General features: G+C 37.6%; 1 pseudogene across 1 annotated transcript; it reads right to left on the bottom strand.

Moving 5' to 3' along the window:
• Positions 1 to 70: 70 nt before the first annotated feature.
• Positions 71 to 7,285, bottom strand: LOC145218638 (uncharacterized; annotated as a pseudogene). Its single transcript, XR_013857681.1, has 4 exons — positions 7,036 to 7,285; positions 6,172 to 6,243; positions 3,783 to 3,860; positions 71 to 3,608 (listed from the first exon to the last, which is right to left on the bottom strand). The product of XR_013857681.1 is annotated as an uncharacterized LOC145218638 (transcript).
• Positions 7,286 to 11,401: the final 4,116 nt, after the last annotated feature.

Raw genomic sequence — 11,401 nt, 5'->3', positions numbered from 1 at the left:
GTACGAGGATCACAAAACACAATGACTAATATAAAAGAGATGATAATGTAACAACACAATAATTATGCAAGCCGCTACGTTCAAGGTAATATCAAAATGTTAAGTATATAGTTTTCCTGCAGCCAATTTACTAACGCAGATTTTCAACCTATCGGATCCATTTTATTAGCCTTGACTTTTTGGGTACGCTTATATTGCGGGGCAACACACTGATACTAAACAGAGTCTTAAAAAACGCCTGTTATCTTGAAAATGTCTGAACGTTTAACGCGTTTTATTTCTCTCTTTTTTAGCAATTGCTTCAATCTCGCGAAGTAGCAAAACAAGTTCACCATAAACGGTAGGTATATGTTATTTTTTAGTCCCTTTTAGCTGCGTTGTTTAACTTCTCAGAATTGAAAGGTTATATTCTGGTTGCCATTGAAAAAAGACTGCGGGCCATACATTTTCGTGCAATAAACCTCCGTTATTCATTATCTGCACCAGTCGGTTACTTCCACCGATTGAGTCAACATAGTTTTAACTTTTTACCGATTATTCTAGTTTTTCCACCAGATCCAGTGAAATTTATTTATTTTGTTCCAAAATACTGATACAAGGCTTTTTACCCTCTTTTGCGAGTTCTACTATTTATCCACAACAAAAAGTTTTTTATAGCTTGTAAGTCTAATGTGTATTGCCTGCAGAACGCAGCGCTGCAAATTCGTTATTGTTTTGCACCAATCCAATGTCTTCCTGGGCGGTGTGTGCAAACCGGGTTATTGTTGAACGTCCATGGATACATCCTGGTGCTTTCAGTTCTGCTCTATATTCCATCTGCAGTTCAACCCAAATTTCAGACTGTTGTGCAAAATCTCGCCCAGTCGATGGGATTTGTCAACGCAGAAATTTCAACATACAATAATCTTTGCGTCATAGGCATTTTCTACAAGGTGGGATTGACTACGCATACTGTATCAAAAATTCTACGGCAGAGCATTCTACAAAACGCCTTTGATTCGTAATGAATATCTAGATTGTTAATTAGATTTATTTTCCGAGATTTTGGCCTCTTCAGCCAACATATCATCCAGCATTTTCAACGAATTTGTTAGTTTTTGCTCCATATTCCGAGGTATTTTTTTTCTTTGTTTTAAAGTGTTAACACAGAAATCTTTGCTCTCGTTTGCCTGTCCCGTCAGTTTTCCACAGCAAATATCTTTTGCGTGGTTGTAGCAAGCGTTAGTCCTTTCCCATTTGCTTGCAACTCCTTTGGTTCTTAATGTGGCCCTGAAATACTCCACAGCTTTTATGTAGTCCTTTCTAGCGGCCCAATACTTTCACAGTCAATTATACACTTCATGGAAATGCCCCAGAGGTTCGACGTGGCTTTGCTGTACAAACGTTGGCTCATTCGATCCGAATCGTCAACACTAAAGTTTTCCATGCTTCCAAGTAATATAAGGTTTGTGTTGATCCGAACTACTGAATGCATTTCTGCGAGAAAGTTTTGCGTGTCGACTTTCTTCAAAATTCCGTGCTCGTAATACAGGGTATCTTCTTTCTCGTCGAGGTTGTCCTCAACAAATTTCTTTGTTTCCAGTAACACAGTTTTCTTCTCTCTGTCAGAAAAGTTTTCGAGTCCTCTTAGATGTATACCATGCAATGCAGTGGCAGTGATACGCAGAAACAAAGGCGCAATGTGAAATCGTGTCTGAATTTCTTTGCAAATTGTCAGAGCAATCATTGAGAAGCGGGTGAATCGTTTTTGAACGTGTAAAGTCAGATTACCTTTGTAAAATATTACTAACCTACTCCAGGTATGCAGTATAGATACAATACGTTCTGCAATATACGTCTCATAAAGTAGGTTATTCTCCAAGAAAAGTGGCATATCGACATGCTTCGAAACTCGCTTATCTTCTATGGTTGGAGAGGAATACTGTTTTCCACTGCGATTTCAAGATGATGTTTTACATCATCACTTGATTTTTCACGGTAGAAATCCATTTCGTTTTGTTTGGGTTACAAAACGAGGGATAAGTATTTATCAATGTTGAAGTTGGCAGCGAGGAGGTTTCTTCCAGCAGTTGTACACATGTCAACGATGATTTTTGCCTGGTCTTGCACGTTTTCCCCTGCGGTAAATGTAATTAGTGGATCGACAGAAACATCGACACCGGTTTGTGAACTCAGAATGTCATACAAGATGGAAAGAGATTTTTGGAGGTTAATTTCAGCTTGTGAAACTTTTTCGTCAACACATTTTTGCGTGGAGAACACGGAACCAATAACTTCGTACAAATGGCTGCAACATAACTGTAGCAGGACATCTTTCTCACTTTCGATGCAGTACTGCAATACCGATTGTATGTGTGGAATCATTTCAACCATGAAAGTGAAGTTTTTGGTTTTTCGAAAATCTTTGTGCGCAATTCCTGAAACTGCTTGCATCGTAACATAAACAGTCTCGTATAACCCACCAACTTCATCGAGGTAAAGTCGCACGGCGATAAAAACTACCTCGTGAAATGTAACATAAGTCTTCATGTAATCATCGCCAGTAACTTTGCACATTCCATAGTTGCTTAGGGTATTGATTAGTTCGTCCGACTCTTTTCTGTTAAGATAATTGATGTGGGAAATGTCGTGATTTTCAGTTTCGTTTCTTATGTACTGCATTATTCGCCCCATCAGTATTTGTGGTATGTTTCCATGGTGAAGCAAACTAAGAGACAGTATTGCTTTCCAGACTCGTAACGCATCTTCGTCGTCGCTTTCCGGAACAAGTAACATTAATATGGCTTTGTGTAAATGATTTACTTTTAGCTGCTTCGCTTCGTGTTTTGTGATTTTGCGAACCAAATATTCGTCTTGTAGATTCTTCAAGTACATTTTAAAGGTAAACGAAGGTGTATTCGCTGCTTTTACAGCTTGTAAACCCAGTGGTGAACCACTTAATCTCTCGATAATACGTAAAGCAGCATCTATTTCCCCCTGTTCACATGTAGCTGTCAATCGCAACAGAAGGCCTTCTTCTGGGGATAGACCAACTATCTTTTGCCGAGTGAAACCACTTGGTAAAATGCAGGTTTTCTTATTTTGTGAATTGATATAAACATGGAATTTCTCCTGTCGTCCTTGGATGTCTCCAATGTATAAAAGGAAGTCTTCTAGCAACCCATTGGATTCTTCAAAATTCATATTTTTGTTGGGATCCTCCAAGATTAGCAGAATTGGAAAGTTGGACGAAACAAGTAAATCCACATACTCTTTGCATCGATTGTTGCTTACCAAGTGTTCTATGGCGCTTTCTACAACTCCATCAACAGCATCGAATGTTTCACCATACATTCGAGAAGCTCCTTTAACTGTGTTTTTATATCGTGGTTTATGTCACTGCACTGAATATGCCACTTCACATGGACTGTACTTTCTAAGTTGTATATGCCCTAGTTTGCGAACAGTTTCAGACTTTCCAGATCCAGGCATTCCATATAAATGAAGTACCGAAACGACATTATCTTGTGGATGCGGTTTTGCATCTTCATACGATTTGGTCTCAATGAACGGAGATGTTACTTGGCCGATGTTGTTGATAGAAGTTGGTCGAATTTCACCGTGTGTTCCTTAATACACAAAACTTTGTAATAAATAATCAACAACTATGAAAAACTGAGTTAAGGCAGATTTTATTTTAAGTTGCACTCCGGGAAAACTATATTCTTTTTTGTCTCAGGTATTATTTGTGTTTGTAAAGCCATTTAAAAAGTAACAAGACTTTAAATTACAACAAACGGAACCTGCTGATTCTTGATTGTACGTCACATCGCTTGTGCCAATCGGGCAATTGATAAAAGTTGGATTGTGGAAATGATATACTGTAAAAAAACGATAGGGAATTTACTTTTTTATGATGAAACAGTCGTTAATTATTGCGAACAAAACGGAAAACCTATAAAACTTTTGGCCTTAGCACAATCAGTGCACAGCGTTCTGAAAAGAGATTTGTTAGGCCAATTACTTTTAGAAAATGCGTTACAGTTGGGCTTTTATTCTACATTTTACTTGTATTTCAAACTTAAAAATAGACTCACGCAGCCCGTTGCTTGAATAAAGACTATAATGAGACTTATGCCAGTAGATTTGAGTTAAAGTCATTCATGTTTATGTTTTCGTGAACTTATATCGCACATTGTTACATCTTGTTTGCCTAATTGTTGATTTCTATTGATTGCCGCTTTTCCTCACTACAACTTTTGTTGCAATTTATGGCGTTCTGTAACGAAACAATTAACTGCCAGTTTTGTGTGATAACGCAACGAGGTTGATTTCTTTTCGTTGCTGACATCCGTGGAGCACGGTGGTTTGTTGGTTGCATTGCGGAAGGCCGATTTCAATTCTACAGTTATACTGCTGCCCAACATAGCTTTGGTAAGGAATGTATGTGACGTCATGATAGTCTAGCAAGTGCGTTGGCGGCTCGTGTCCAAAATTTCTGGGGGTGCTGCTCCAAATTTTAGCCTTTATTGAACATATATAAGTTGGCAACATATAGAAAAGCCACTTTTATAGATTTCCAGTCATTGTTTTGTGTAAAAAAACAAGTAATACAAATCTTAATTATCAATTCCATTTTGGCGCAATTTCGTTACGCATTAATGTACACGAGTGTAAACAGCAGACGGTGTCATTGGGGAATTTTGTTTACCTTCATGGCAACAGGCCAAACTCAATAACGTGCAGTAATACTGTGGCACAAAAACACACGTGACACAGAATCGAAACGAAGCGGTTGTAAATACGGTAAAACACAACTACAATCTAGTCATAAAGCTAGTCATAAAGCTTTTTATTGATATCATAACTGATAAATTTAACAACCACATTACATTTGTGTCAGAACTTGGTTATTTAAACATATTTTTTTTGAATTTTGTGTACAGACTATTAATTATCTTTCAGTTCGCTTATAATTCCTTTTTTAAAGTGCAATAATCCTCCAAGCTTTGAAATTTACAACACTCTCACTTAAATTTAACCCATATGATTAAACCTTGTGCTTCTTTTTTACAACCAAATGAATCATAAAGTAATAGTTATATAAATTGATAGCTTCTTCCTTGAATTCCAAATAAAAACTGTTTTTTATTTATTTAATGCTGGCAATGCAAGTGCAAGTCTTTTGGAAATAATGGTGTTCCTTAGAAAAGTTTGCATTCTATTCAGTGTTGAAAAGCACCGTTTTGCCTTTGAATTTGCAAAAAAGAGTTTTCATTTTAGTATAATTTAACTTGTCAAAACATCATCTAGATTATTTTTTTGATCGATGGTGTAATATAGGTTAACTAGATTGTATAGTCGAGCTTTACTGTTCCCAACAATACTATTATGAATCACTCAAGTTTGAATTGTTACGACAAATACCCCCTTAGACTTCACGGAACCCCTGTGAGTGTTGCACGAACGCCTAGGGTTCCGCGGAACGCCGGTTGAAGAGCGCTGTGATAGATGCATAAAACCGACCACACAAGCTCAGTTTTGTCGTTTGCTTGCACTTGAAGTAACCAACTCAGTACAAGCATCCAGTGTTAATCAGACGTGACGGAAACAATAGCTGGTCTACCATGTGAGTATACTATCTTGTGCAGTGGTTCTTAACCGGTGGGAAATTTCCCACTAGTTCTTAACCGGTGGGAAATTTCCCACTAACCACACCAAAAAGGTTAAGAACCACTGATCTTGTGACAGTAATTTCTGGTTGCCGCAACTGTTGGTATGATTTGTGTTGGATTTCTTCATTTGAAGCAAGTATGTAACGGTTTCGTTCTGCATTTAATCTGTTCGCTCAACAAGATACAAAACACGTATATGTGTGGAAAAATTGGTTAGAGGCATTTAGGAAGTGCGTTTCAATTTCCCCTCTTGTGATGTTCCACGCTAAGCGTTCACTGGACGTTACAAATATTATGTGGCAAGTTTAAAAGGGTCGATGGGCATCGAAAAATGATAAGCACTGTGTGTAAGAGATAAGGTTTACTTGCTCTGTGGTATCTCTGAGTTATTTGATGTACACTGTACACAAAGTGTTACTGGTTAACCATCCTACTACGGGTAAGGTATACAGCCATCACCCTGCCGGCTAAATTTGATTTTGGATAGTCATAGTGAGTGTTTTTTGGTTGGATTTACCTGTAGTTGGTGACGTGCTTTCTGCCACGGGTGTTGTGGGACAATCGTCGTTACTTGCAGGCGTGATGCGACCTAAACAAAACGGAACGAATCGTAAACGGAACGAATCGAATATAAACTTTAGGCTAGTTGCATCATATCGTACATTAAAATACCATCGAAAATACCATCGAAATATTTATCAGAAGGCATACAGATTTAAGGGTCATAAATTACCAGTCAACATGTTTATCGTGCACTGTACCATTCGCATTCACTGTTATTTACCCCGATGAAGGCGACCTATATAGGACGTCAAAACGTAGCCTACTGGTACAAAAATACAATTGCCACAAGAGCTCTTTTAACTTATCAACAAGTTATCATTTAGCATAGTTATATACGGACCCAATTGACAGGAATCCAGAACTCGATCATTTACAAACTGCTACACAAATAAACTTCGAAAATGTGGGGCGCAGATAATTAAAGTCGAACCTTTTTAATACACTTGTTTCGTTTTACATCAAATTTTCTTAACATAGATTGCCAATGGTCGTTTTTTTTCGACAAATTTTGAAGGGCAAATAACGTTCACCAAGAATAAATAATTTCGACTAACTCTGATGCATAGGCCAATTTTGACTAGTTCTTTACATAACACGTTTAGCAGTAGAGCGTTGTAAAAAAACGCTTTCCCTACCTTTTGCTTAACCAAGCAACCAAAAAAGTGCCATATGTTGAAAAGAAAAAAAAACATATATGACAGCCAGATTGTACACATCACGACAAAATTAAGTTATAGCCGGTTTAACCGAAAACTGATTTTTTTTACATAAAATACACCACAAAAAAGTGATGCAAAACTAATCCATGGGTACATACCTGCACTGGTCTCCATTTTGCAAGAACAAGCTCACTTGATAGCAAGTATGTGTGCCTGCAAGATTTGGAATCAGCTTACATGGCAACCCATCCACATTCATGGATGACTGGATAGTGGAGATCACGTGCTGCTTGTTAGCGTTTTAATATTTCGCTATCAGCTAAGTTTACCAACAAAGATTAACTATGTAAAACCATCAAGCAAATAAATGATAAGCTGCAGACATAAGCTATAGATAAAAAAATTGTAATTAAAATTGTAACTAGTAGAGAAATTATTCGATTTTTTTATTCGTAGTTTATTGGATAGCCTTTGTACCACTTGACACAACTAAATGGAACTTAGGTTATAGAGTTTTATGAATCAAGTTCAAGTTCCGTCGGTGGCCTGGAAAAATAACATCGCGGACCGCATACCCGCTGTAAAGTGTAATCCCTTGCCATGCAATGATTTAGAATAATATTAGCATGCTCTATTTAAACATGCAAATACGATGGGTATTGTAACAAATCATCAAGCCATTATTGGCCCAAAAGATCTTATACACCTACCTTACCAAAAACAATCTCCGCGATGAGAAACCAATACAACCTTCAACAGTAAATAGAGTTCCTTACCAAACTACAAAAGATCTACCATGCGTTTGCAGTTTTTGTTATCAGCTATATTATTAATCTATAGCATAAATCTTTGGAGAAACCTCTTTAATGTTTTGTCTTTGCCATGTTTTAATTTTGCTTAGTCTTTAAACGTTGTTTTTACTTCTGTGGGTTTGTCACAATTTACGATATTGCCTTATTGCAATAACTTGTAGCATTCGTTTTCTTTCAGTTTTTACTGAATTAAAGTATTGTATGCTGTCACAACAGTTTCCATTATTGCACTGATTTCACTTTGCGACCCACAGTTTGCAGCAGACAGATAGGAACGTCAAGCGATTGTAAACCGCCGTTTTCCAATCAGATTTCAAGTTTCTATACCAGAGCGCCAAAAGTTATAAATCTTGCACAACACAAAAGCTGTTGTTCCGAAATGTCAGAGTCAACACTTTTGTCATAATCCTAGATTGTTGCAACATGCTTTTTAGCATTAGTTGAAACTGCAACGTGCTTTCAAGCATTCGTCGATTTAAAACTGGTGTCGTCAATGTAAAAACCCTTGTATGGTGTCGTGTAGTCATATATTTAATACCAGCATCTTCTGTCATTCTGTTCAGTTTTGCACATAAAGATTTGCTTGTCATAACTTTCTCAATAAGTAGTGTTATCACGATTCTGTGTTGCTATCAACTTGTTTTATATTAGTCATATGCGTAGTGACAATACTTTTATTTACTACGTTTGTTTTTTATAATTTCTTTTTAATATGCTGAAACGTGTTTATCTTAATTTCACGCTGTGTTTTCATGTTTTCCACGTTTACCCTTTTTCACAATTTTGGTACGTTCACGTTTACCTTATAATTGATTAGTTACCTTTGGTATACGTTTACCACCTGATGCACTTTGTGCCCTCGAATGCACACTACAGCTTGTTTTAACTTCACCCCTATCATTTTTCTATTTGTGTTGTTTCGTATCATTACGATCTACAAAATACAGGTCATGTCAATTGTCAACAAGAAGCACAGTTGCTTTGAAAAGCCGTACAACGCTGTGGGACAGTGGGCGTTGATGACGGCAAATGATTGCTCGGCCAATTGGTGGACAGTAAACAAAAACAAAAATATCATTAAATTTAGTTGTCGTGCTTTAGTGTTATTTTAGGAGGCCAATATTATTATTCTTAATAAAATATTATTATTCTTAATAAAATATTATTCGATCAAATTAGTTGTTCTGCAAGAAGTGGTACGCGTGGCAGTACAGAGCGTCCAAGTGGTACGAGATCGAAAAAAGGTTGGGAACCCCTGGTTTAACTAATGCAGCGGTTCTCAAACTGGGGTCCGTGGACCCTTAGGGATCCACGTGAATTCAGGGGGACCGCGAGGAGCTTAAAGCATTTCTACAATCTTATGTAACATAAGATCTTGAGAGTGTAGAAGCAAAAATTAGATAGACAAATGAGTTTTCTACAACATAAAGTAGTTTTTTACTTCATTTTCAAATAACAAACGGAGGCGATTGTTCGCGCACTATATTTATACTGTTTTAGTCTTGTTTGTGATGTAATAAATTGCCTTTGAAACATTCCCATGCAAAGTGATCTTATGAAACTAAACTAAATTCATTCAGCATGTTGTTGCGGGAAAACTTTCATAAGGAAGAAATTATTTTTTAGTTTGATAACTCGACAGTTTTATTTTGCAAAGGTATTTTAAATTTTATAAATATATTTAGCTTGGACCGGGAGTGCTCGAAAAAATTGCGAAGGGACCGTTGTGACAAACAAATGAAAAAGTTTGAGAACCGCTGAACTAATGTATATATATGACGACCTTTGTTCTGTCGGGGGCGAAAAAAAACACATCGCGGACCGCACTCCCACTATAAAATGTAATTCCTATAACTATAGAATTATAAAAACAAATACCGTAAACGACTGAAATTTCGTTATTTGCGAGTCCTTACACCAGTGGTTCCCAACCGGGGTGCCGCGACACTCTGGGGTGCCAATTGCAATGTTCTGGGGTGCCAATTGCAAACATTTACAATGTTTACTTTAACTTTCACCCGTTAAGTGCGGAATTTATTTGTAACCGAGTTTCAGTGTGTATTAAGTTTCGCGTCTCGCAGTTATCAACGAACATAAAAACTAAAAAAAAACGAGAACGACTACTTATAGTCGAGGAAGAAATGCGGGTGGTTTCATCGAATATGTGCCTTCACATTAAGGGACTTTGTGCAAGAAGCCAAGCCCAAATTTCACACTGACTTTTGAATAAATACATTTATTTACATGCGCTATACTGTACAACTCAATCTGTGTTGTTTCATACAGTTATTTGAAATACAGAAACCTCATAAAATTGGTCCAGTTTTGCCAGGGTGCCGCAAACCATTTATCTCTTTGATAGAGTACCGCAAGGTCAAAAAGGTTGGGAACCACTGCCTTACACGTATAAAAGTTGTGTTTGGTGCTTCGACACTAAAAACGTTGAGAACCACTTTGGTGCGACAATTGCCCTTGGCAACAGCTCAACCTTTACCAATCTTGCATAACGAACTCTTCAAGCGCATACATGGGCCACAGAATGGTGTATGTACGTTTGTCAAAGCTATCACTAGCTGAGCGCGCCGATGAGGAAGTCGCGCTTAAAAATGGAGTCTTTTGAGTCTTGATTTTGGCTATACCACGCAACCTTCGCGACCGTCATCTTTCAGGCTCGTTCGGGCAGCCAGCAGGGTTGCCGACATGGACGCCCAAACCCATGTTCTTCTAATAACAAAAGTCCTAACGGAAAGGCAGGAACTATAGTTTAGACCAGGGGCATACAACAAACGGCCCGCGGGCCACAGTCCGGCCCGCCAAGGTGTTTAGTGTGGCCCTCACCAACTCACTGATTAAGGTAAAAATGTAATTCTTCTAGAATTTAGCAAAATTTTCCACTAGTTTTTGGTAAATCTAGTAAGTTGCTATTCTATACCTAACAAATATAAGCTAAATCAGCGTTTTCTAACGGTGGCTCGTACAGCAATAGCCTACTTCACCGAATGTAACGTAACAATACCCTTTGTCTAGCAAACAATTATTTTGTTACGAAAACCAGTGTTGCGCTACTAAACTCTGTATGTCGTATAAAATAAATTTATTGATGCTTTTAAAAGAATTTCGGATTTATTGTGCACATGAAAAAAAGTTATGTGACCCTCGCTTGAGGTCCGAAATTGGTTATACGGCCCACCAACGAAAAATGTTGCACACCACTGGTTTTGACAGACGAAAACCTACGGCAGAAAACCCCCATTCTGGATACTAAAGTTGGTCAGGGAAATAACACCTGAATGATTTTTTCAATAAACGCAAGTGCTTAGCTCAGGTTCTTTAATTGGTTGTTTACATTATCAGTACTGCTTATAAGCTCATCTAAACGTGAAAGGTTAGCAATTCCTATGCATTTTAGCCACACTTACGATTTCTGTTGTAAGGCACTTAGCTTCTCATGAGACAACCAGACTTCAGAATGGTAAAAAAAACTTTACATAGTGAATCCATCTGTTTACACACTTTGCTGAAGATGTGATTATTGAGTGCGCGTCCTGCCATGTAATTAACAGCTTCACAACAATTTTCAGAGCTTTAGCGAGCATACTAGGCAATGATTGTGAAACAAGGGCATGTCTTTGCAGGACACAGGACACTATCCATAAAAAATATTTTTGAAGCGTTACTCTTTATCAAAGCCATTTACCAGACTTGCAGACAC

Source organism: Phallusia mammillata, chromosome 3, assembly GCF_965637545.1.
Source record: "Phallusia mammillata chromosome 3, kaPhaMamm4.hap1.1, whole genome shotgun sequence".
Classification (NCBI taxonomy): Eukaryota; Metazoa; Chordata; class Ascidiacea; order Phlebobranchia; family Ascidiidae; genus Phallusia; species Phallusia mammillata.
Note: the sequence above shows the minus strand (reverse complement) of the source record. Positions and strands in the feature narration are given on the sequence as shown.